Source organism: Nicotiana tabacum, chromosome 22 (assembly GCF_000715075.1).
Source record: "Nicotiana tabacum cultivar K326 chromosome 22, ASM71507v2, whole genome shotgun sequence".
In the NCBI taxonomy this organism is placed as follows: Eukaryota; Viridiplantae; Streptophyta; class Magnoliopsida; order Solanales; family Solanaceae; genus Nicotiana; species Nicotiana tabacum.
The window spans coordinates 125929680-125937069 of record NC_134101.1 but is presented as its reverse complement, the minus strand read 5'-3'; the positions used below and the strand labels follow the sequence as shown (position 1 = coordinate 125937069).

Sequence of the window (7390 nt, the reverse complement as noted above, 5' to 3'; positions counted from 1 at the left end):
ATAGAGAACAATACATGTGCAAATGAACTTTGGAATCATTTTTTACTCCTTGATGGGCAATTATATGACATTTCAACAATGATTTGGTTTGCAATCGATTAACAGTCTAATTCATCAACTAACAGTATGCAAACTTATTTTTTGACCTTCAAACTCAAAACTATGCAAAATACGACCAATATGCTTCAAACTATGCAAACTACGAGGAAACAGAGTTGTTATTAGCCATGGCTAAAGTAAAGAAAAACTAACGAATATGCTTCATGCTGCTTTTAGCCCATCATTCTTTTTGACTACCACATTCCGTGAGAGAATTAACAAGCAGACAACAATACAACATTTATGAGAATCACTTTGACCCCTCAATACTCATAGATACAGAACACAAGATCTGATGTCCAAAAATATCCATACTAACATACTACTCAAAATCTTAAAAACATCATGAGGAATTAAACAACAAAAATGAAAACACATTATTTATACATATTGAAACCGAATCAAATACACAGATTAACTAGCTTGAAAGGTACAAATTCATCGTTTAAATCACTGTTCAACTACAAATCCCAACTTGAATAAGCCAACTTCAAGTTCACCTATTCTCATACATTAGGAGGTGAAGTGAATACCTGAAGATTGAAACAAGGAAAGAAAATGAGTACCAGTAGAGTAGAACATCAATCAACACCAGCCGCAACACAGCTCAACCAAATCGAATGCAGAAATAACAGAAGGCAGCCTCACCCGAGCAAATACCAGAACAGACTTCAAAACCAAACCTCCAAAAACCAATTTCAATCCATTTTTGAACTATATGAACCAGAAAATCTTTTCAAAGAATAAGAAATTAAGAAGTCACCAAAGAGTTTCAATGAAATAGTGATTTTTCTTCAATTCTTAGCCGTTTTCTTTTTCTGAGTTTCTTCACTTTTTTTCTTTCTTTTGAGCCTCAAGTAACAATGCCTTTATATGCAAGTTACTAGGGCAGCAAATATAAGCTAGGTATTGCCCTTTAGACCTTTCTTAATTTTCCTTTTTGCTATTTAGTCCTTTATTTTCTGACTTGCTAGCCAAGCTAGTCTGTTTGCAGCTCTTGAGAAACTTCTTAATCTGTTACCCAAAAGATTCCATAACTGAGTTACCCCAATTGCCCCTTCGCTTCCCTGTTTTTACCCCCAGAACCTTAGACAGATTATGAGTCTAGTTGACCCTGGGCTGACCCATTTAGAAGTCCTGCCCAAGCCTGAACTTCAGGGTATGAGACTCAAACCCAAACAACATCAAACTAAGTAAATGAAAACAAAATAAAGAGGCAGAGGCAATTCGACCAAATTTTGGAATTTCGACTAATGAGCAAACATTTAATGAAATTGAAACTAAACTAATAGTAGACTGTTTATACTAATTACAGAAAGAAAAACCTCTTAAAACTAGCATGCATGTAAAGAACAACTCTACAACTGGAATAACAAAAGAATCTAAAAGAAGAGGGAGAAGCAGATGACAATACAAGTTAAAAATGACAAGAAAAGTAAAGAAAATTAAACAGAAGAAAACTGAAAAAGAAATACCCGTGGGGCTCAGAATGGACTTGAATACACTTGAAGAAATCCTTCGATTTTTCGACCAGATTAGACCTTAATCTTGTGTTTTCGTGTGAAAACACACGACTAAGATTCAATATAGTCTAAAATCCTCACAGGCCCGTTGAATTTTGAATTTGGAATTAAGGCTGAGTTCTCTGATTTGATATTCGAGAAGTTTGAGGGGGATTCGAAGGAAAGTAATTGGATATTTGGAATGAGGGGAGGCAGGGGACTTCAGGGTGTTAATTTGGTGGTGGTTGGTGGTGGCGCCATCACCAGAGAATGTTAGGGCGGCGCTAGGGTTCTACCCTTTGATTTGAAATTCGAGGGGTTTTAAAGAGATTCGAGGGAAGGTGATCAGGGATTTGGAAAGAGGGAGTTGAGGAGATGATTTGGTGTTGGTTTGGGTTTGAACGGAGGTGGTACCGCCACCAAATATGGCGGAGGATTTGAGGCGGCTGGCTAGGGTTTTAGGGTCTCTGAGGGGTGTGAGAGAGATGAGAGATGGGGTGGGGGCGTTTGGACATATTTATATAAAGACCTCCCCACTTCTGAACCGTTAGATCAACAAACCTCGACGGTTGAGATCAAATGGGGAAAAACGGGGTCGTTTAGAGTCGATGGGGGAAACCGGACTAGGTCAGGGTGGTTTTGGGCATTTTGACCGGGTCTTTGGCGGGTTTGGATTGGGCTGACCCAAATTCAGATCTTTTATTAAGAACTTCAATTTCTTTTTATTTTCTTTTCTTTTTCTTCCCTTTTTCATTTCATTTTCACATTTTTGTTTTAAAAAAACAAAATTAAAAATAAAAACAAAATCTGATTTAAATCCAAAACTAAACTAATTATTTTTTCTCAAAAATTAATTAAGTCCTAATTCAAAAGAAAACTATGACGAATTCGAAAATTAAAAGTTAAAAAAAAATGTAAAATGAACTATTTTTGTGATTTTCTTTCATTTTTGTAATATTAAATAACTAATTATCCTAAAAATAGAAAGTTGGATCTTAAATGCAAATGCAATGTATTTTTGTATTTTTGATGAATTACCTAAATTAAATATGCACACAAAAATGCAAACAAACACAAAATCATGCAATTAATTCCTAAAAATCAAATAATTAATTAAAATAAAAATCCCAATTTTGGGAATTCTGTAGGAGCAAATCATGCGAGGCAAAAATCACGTGCTCACACTTGGCAATTTTTCAAACATTGTGGAAATGTTAAGTGCACTTTGAGTTGTCATTATCAGTATGTGGGTTCTTCGAGAGCTAAATATAATTTGTCATCGTTCACTTTAATTCAGGTTGATTTCCTAAGTTCAAGTATATGTGATGTAGCTTGAATGATTGTTTCTATATTGATAAATAATTTGCTTTATTCTGCATCTTCCTAAGTATCAAAATTCTTCCGTTTTTGCATATCAATGTTTGAGACGTTTGATTTACATGGCATGTATTGGAATTTTTAAGTTTTTGTGCCTTCACGTTTGAGAGTTTGAGTTTACATCACCTTGTAAACAAAGAATATTTGCAACATTTGAATTCATTTTACAGTCCAAGTTCTAAGGATCATGCTTAGTTGTTATCTCTTAGTTACGGTTTTATGTTGGTTGAAATTAAGCAGTGACCAATCGTATTAGAATATGCATCTGCAGAATTATCACTATTCTGAATGATATGTGTTGGTCCAAACTGAAATCAATTCAAGGATTGAAAAGAAAAAAGAAATTGTCAGATGCCCGAAAATGTGAAATGTCGGGCCCGTGCAAACTATCTAGTTATATATCTAAAGGAAGAAACAGAATGAACTTGTTTTCTCCTTAGTGACTCAGGTAACAGTTAATCAAGTATGATTTGACAGGTCCCTGCTGACATATCTTGTAATAAAATAATCCAATAGTTTAGGAAAGTCAGACAAGTTCGTAATGCTTCACAATTACACTTCAATCTTCCACGCAACTCTTGTAACGTTCAATAATGATGCCTCATTGTAATAACAACGCATTTCTTGAATCTTAAATATACTTAGCCCAACATCGAAAAGCAAAAAGAAAAAGTAAAATAAAGAGTAAAACAGATGATTTTTTCTTATTTTCAGTTTTAGACCGTAAAGGAACATGTATGATTATTTTGAAACATAAAGAGGGAGAAAACATATCCAAGCTCGACCTTATGCATAGTGTTCTGTTTTTGTGTGCGTATCTTTCCTTTTTCCCCATTAACCGATATCACTATCACAAGAACATAATTCGTATTATGCTTTCATTGCTACATAAAGTCCAGAGTTTAAACATCTCGGAAGCATGCATAGGATTAATTAAAAAGGCAAACTTGATTTTTAATAATACCCACAATGGTGCCGAATTAGAATGTCAACAGCAAAGGCAGGTTTCATCCTCAAGATACTTGACATTTAGAAGTTGAAAGCTCATGAAGATTTAGTAAATGATATAAACTTATATATAGCTAACCACAAGGAGCTTCTCCGAGAACAAAGAGCACCGAAACTATAATTGAAATACCTGACGCCAGCTATTCGTTACATCCTTTGTCAAAGCACAAAATACAATATTTTGGTGCAGTGTTCGTACACCTTTGTTGGCTTATATATAGTAGAAATTTGGTTGAATCAGACAACCATCATGAATCAGTCCCAAGAAAAGCATGCCACTTCATATGGCACAATGGATCCCAAGATAATACTCCAAGGCCGAATAGACCAAAAATTTGCAGTAAGATTACACTGAAAAATTATCATTTTTCTGCTCAGTCCAATCCAAACAATTGTCATTTCCATCCTAAAGTGACACCAAAACATATTCTTTTTATATACCCATTAGAAAGATTGTCTGCATAAATATTTTCACTGACCAAGATATCAACTGAAATGAATAGAAAATTGATAAAATTAATTATCTTTACCATACTGTTAAAATATATACTTAAAACGGATAGAGTGCAAGCTTTCTATTAATAAGAATCGAGACAAAATAATATTACTAACTGTAGCACGATCAATATGTAGAGCACCATGAAAGAATTATTCATATTCATTCTCTTTTCTAACATAGTGAAATTTAAATATTTTATATTACTCAACTGTAAGGGAATCTAAGCACAAATTATTTACTTTGTTTGAGGGAACTTATAGTTGAGACTATACTATATTTTAAGTCTAAGAAAAAAGATGATTTGCACTATTTAAGGGAATGAAGTACAACCACAGAAAGATTGTATAATTAGTTAGAGAAGCCATGATGTAAATAATGTATAATTTAATAATCAAGCAAAAAGCATTAATACACCTTAGGTCCTTGAAGCCTCATCTAAGTACATGAAATGTTGAACATTTGAAACTCAAAAGGACACACAGAGACACATCAGTACATTGTTTATATCACCTAGTAACATTAGATATATTTTTCCCAAGGTCCATCTGTCAATAATTTGATAACTAACGGCATGTAGATTTCACTAGATCTTTTCACAATTAAAGCTCCTTTTTGTTAAATACAATTATAATTTCAAGCACATCTCTGGTAAAGGATACACTGACATTTTTCACTGTCATACCTATAATTGCCAAAACATCTACTCCCTCCGTTTCAATTTATGTTAACTTGTTTGACTGGGCACGGAGTTTAAGAAAAAAATGAAGACTTTTGGAATTTGTGGTCCTAAACAAGTCTAAATGGGGCCAGAGTATTTGTATGGTTATAAAAGCTTCTCGTTAAGGGTAGAGTTGTAACTTTAAGCTAAATTGTTACCAAATTTAGAAAGGGTTCATTCTTTTTGGAACGGACCAAATAGGAAATAGGTTCACATAAACTGGAACAGAGGGAGTATCAAATATACGATATTTGTGTATAAGAAGTCCTGGGGCCGAAAATGAAGATTTTTATATTGTAAAAATCACCCAAGGAAAACAAAATGTAATAGATAATTGTTTAGTTGTTTCAGGCATATCTTCAAACACCTTGTGTGCATCAAAGTTCTCCCCGTTTCATACATCCCTTTCCAGATGGTAGTTCAATTTGCTTAGTGTTGTTGCACTTTGTGCACCTGAGGAGAAATTCCCCACAATAGCATTTGAACAAATAACCACATGCATTAAGAATTAACTCAAAGAAATTTCAATATAGCATAAATGCGTAAAGAACTTTATAGGCCAATGAAGATGCTAAATGAATAGTCAGTAAAAATTAAAATCAAAGCCTTATATGCTCACCAAGAAAGAATAGAGAATTTTTTTTAGCAAGACTCAAAAATATTCTACTTCATCCATTTTCAGGATTCTTGATTGTATCTCGCTGATGCATGTAATTTTGGAGTATATTGTATGGTGTACCCATAGATGGTCTTCATGTACATTGCAAAACTGGAGGATTATTAAACAACGCAAGCGAACAAACCAAAGTTGAATACCGGAGAAAAATAGATAACGAAATGGAAAATGAAAGACACAATGAAATGTCGAAGATGAAATACTCATCAGAACACCACAAATTCAATGGAGAAGATCACCGAAAACAGAAACGGATCAAGTTAGAAATAAAGTAACTAAAAGAAAAAGAGAAAGGCAGAAGGAAAATGAAGATAAGGACTAACTTCAAACACCTACTCCCTTCTTCCGGCATGTATTGTGGGATGTGATCTAGACTACTCTGAGAAAGACTACCCTGAGCAATTGAGAGGAGGCTTTAGTATAGGGGGCTTTAGTATAAAAAAAGTACACGTGTTTTACAAAATGCAGTACACACGTTCATCTTTTATGGACATAAATAGCTCAAATTACGAATAAGCCCTTATTCATTACATCCTTTGTCAAAGCACAAAGTACAACATTTGGTGCAGTGTTTGTACACATTTGTAGGCTTATATATAGTAGAAATAATAAAATATTTATAACTATAAATACTATAGAATTAATTATACTAAATTTATTCAGAAAATATTGAATTCAACTATATTGTGCCAAAGTAGTATTTATTTTCATCATTTAAACACATGATGAGCTTAGTTTAACCTCCATTGCTATTTTTCAACAATTTGTATAAAATTTATATCGATTAACGCGATGCACACGTGCAACGTACGTACATTAAAACTGGTTATATTAAAAGCACGAAAACCCTTCGCGAAATGTCGTTCGTCTTTTTTACTAAATGACTATTTCACACTGGACGAAATAGTCATTTAGTTATTTTTCTAATATGTAGGAATAATCATTTAATTATTTTTCCAACATCTGGGAATAATTATTTAGTTATTTATCTAATATTTAGGAATAATCATTTAATTACTTTCTTATATTTATAGATAATCATTCTAATATTTAGGAATAATCATTTAATTACTTTCTTATATTTATAGATAATCATTTAATTATTTCTCAATTGGAATATCATATTGTTTAATTTGAGTCCTTCGCTGTGAACTCCGTTTAGATTTAAGAGTATCTAATATCAAACACATTATGAGTACTTTCAATTCCTTTCTTTTCGATCTCTTTCGATTCCTCCCGTTTATGCCCCCATGTTAACCAAAACTTTAGTTATAATTGATATAATTAAGTTATTTCCTTCTTCGAAAAGGTATTTAATGTTGCATAATATCTAAGACTATTAAGTTGCTACTAAAAAGTTGCTACTCTAAGTATTGATAAATTAGGAACAACTTGGCATTCCTAGAATTGTGGTAAATTAGACGCTAAAAAATTTGTGTCGCATGAAAACTTTAAGTTGGTGAAAATTACTTATCGACTAATATGTTAATTTCTTTTTAAAAAATGAAAGA

At 32.9% G+C, this 7390-nt stretch overlaps 1 long non-coding RNA gene across 2 annotated transcripts; it reads right to left on the bottom strand.

Moving 5' to 3' along the window:
- Positions 1-3911: 3911 nt before the first annotated feature.
- On the bottom strand, positions 3912-6327 carry LOC107781053 (uncharacterized). Of its 2 annotated transcripts, none has more exons than XR_001646947.2 (2): positions 6203-6327; positions 3912-4392 (listed from the first exon to the last, which is right to left on the bottom strand). It is a non-coding gene; the product is annotated as an uncharacterized LOC107781053 (long non-coding RNA). The 2 variants fall into 2 exon arrangements; XR_001646946.2 differs by having other exon boundaries at positions 3912-4476; positions 6203-6325.
- Between the last annotated feature and the right edge of the window lie 1063 nt (positions 6328-7390).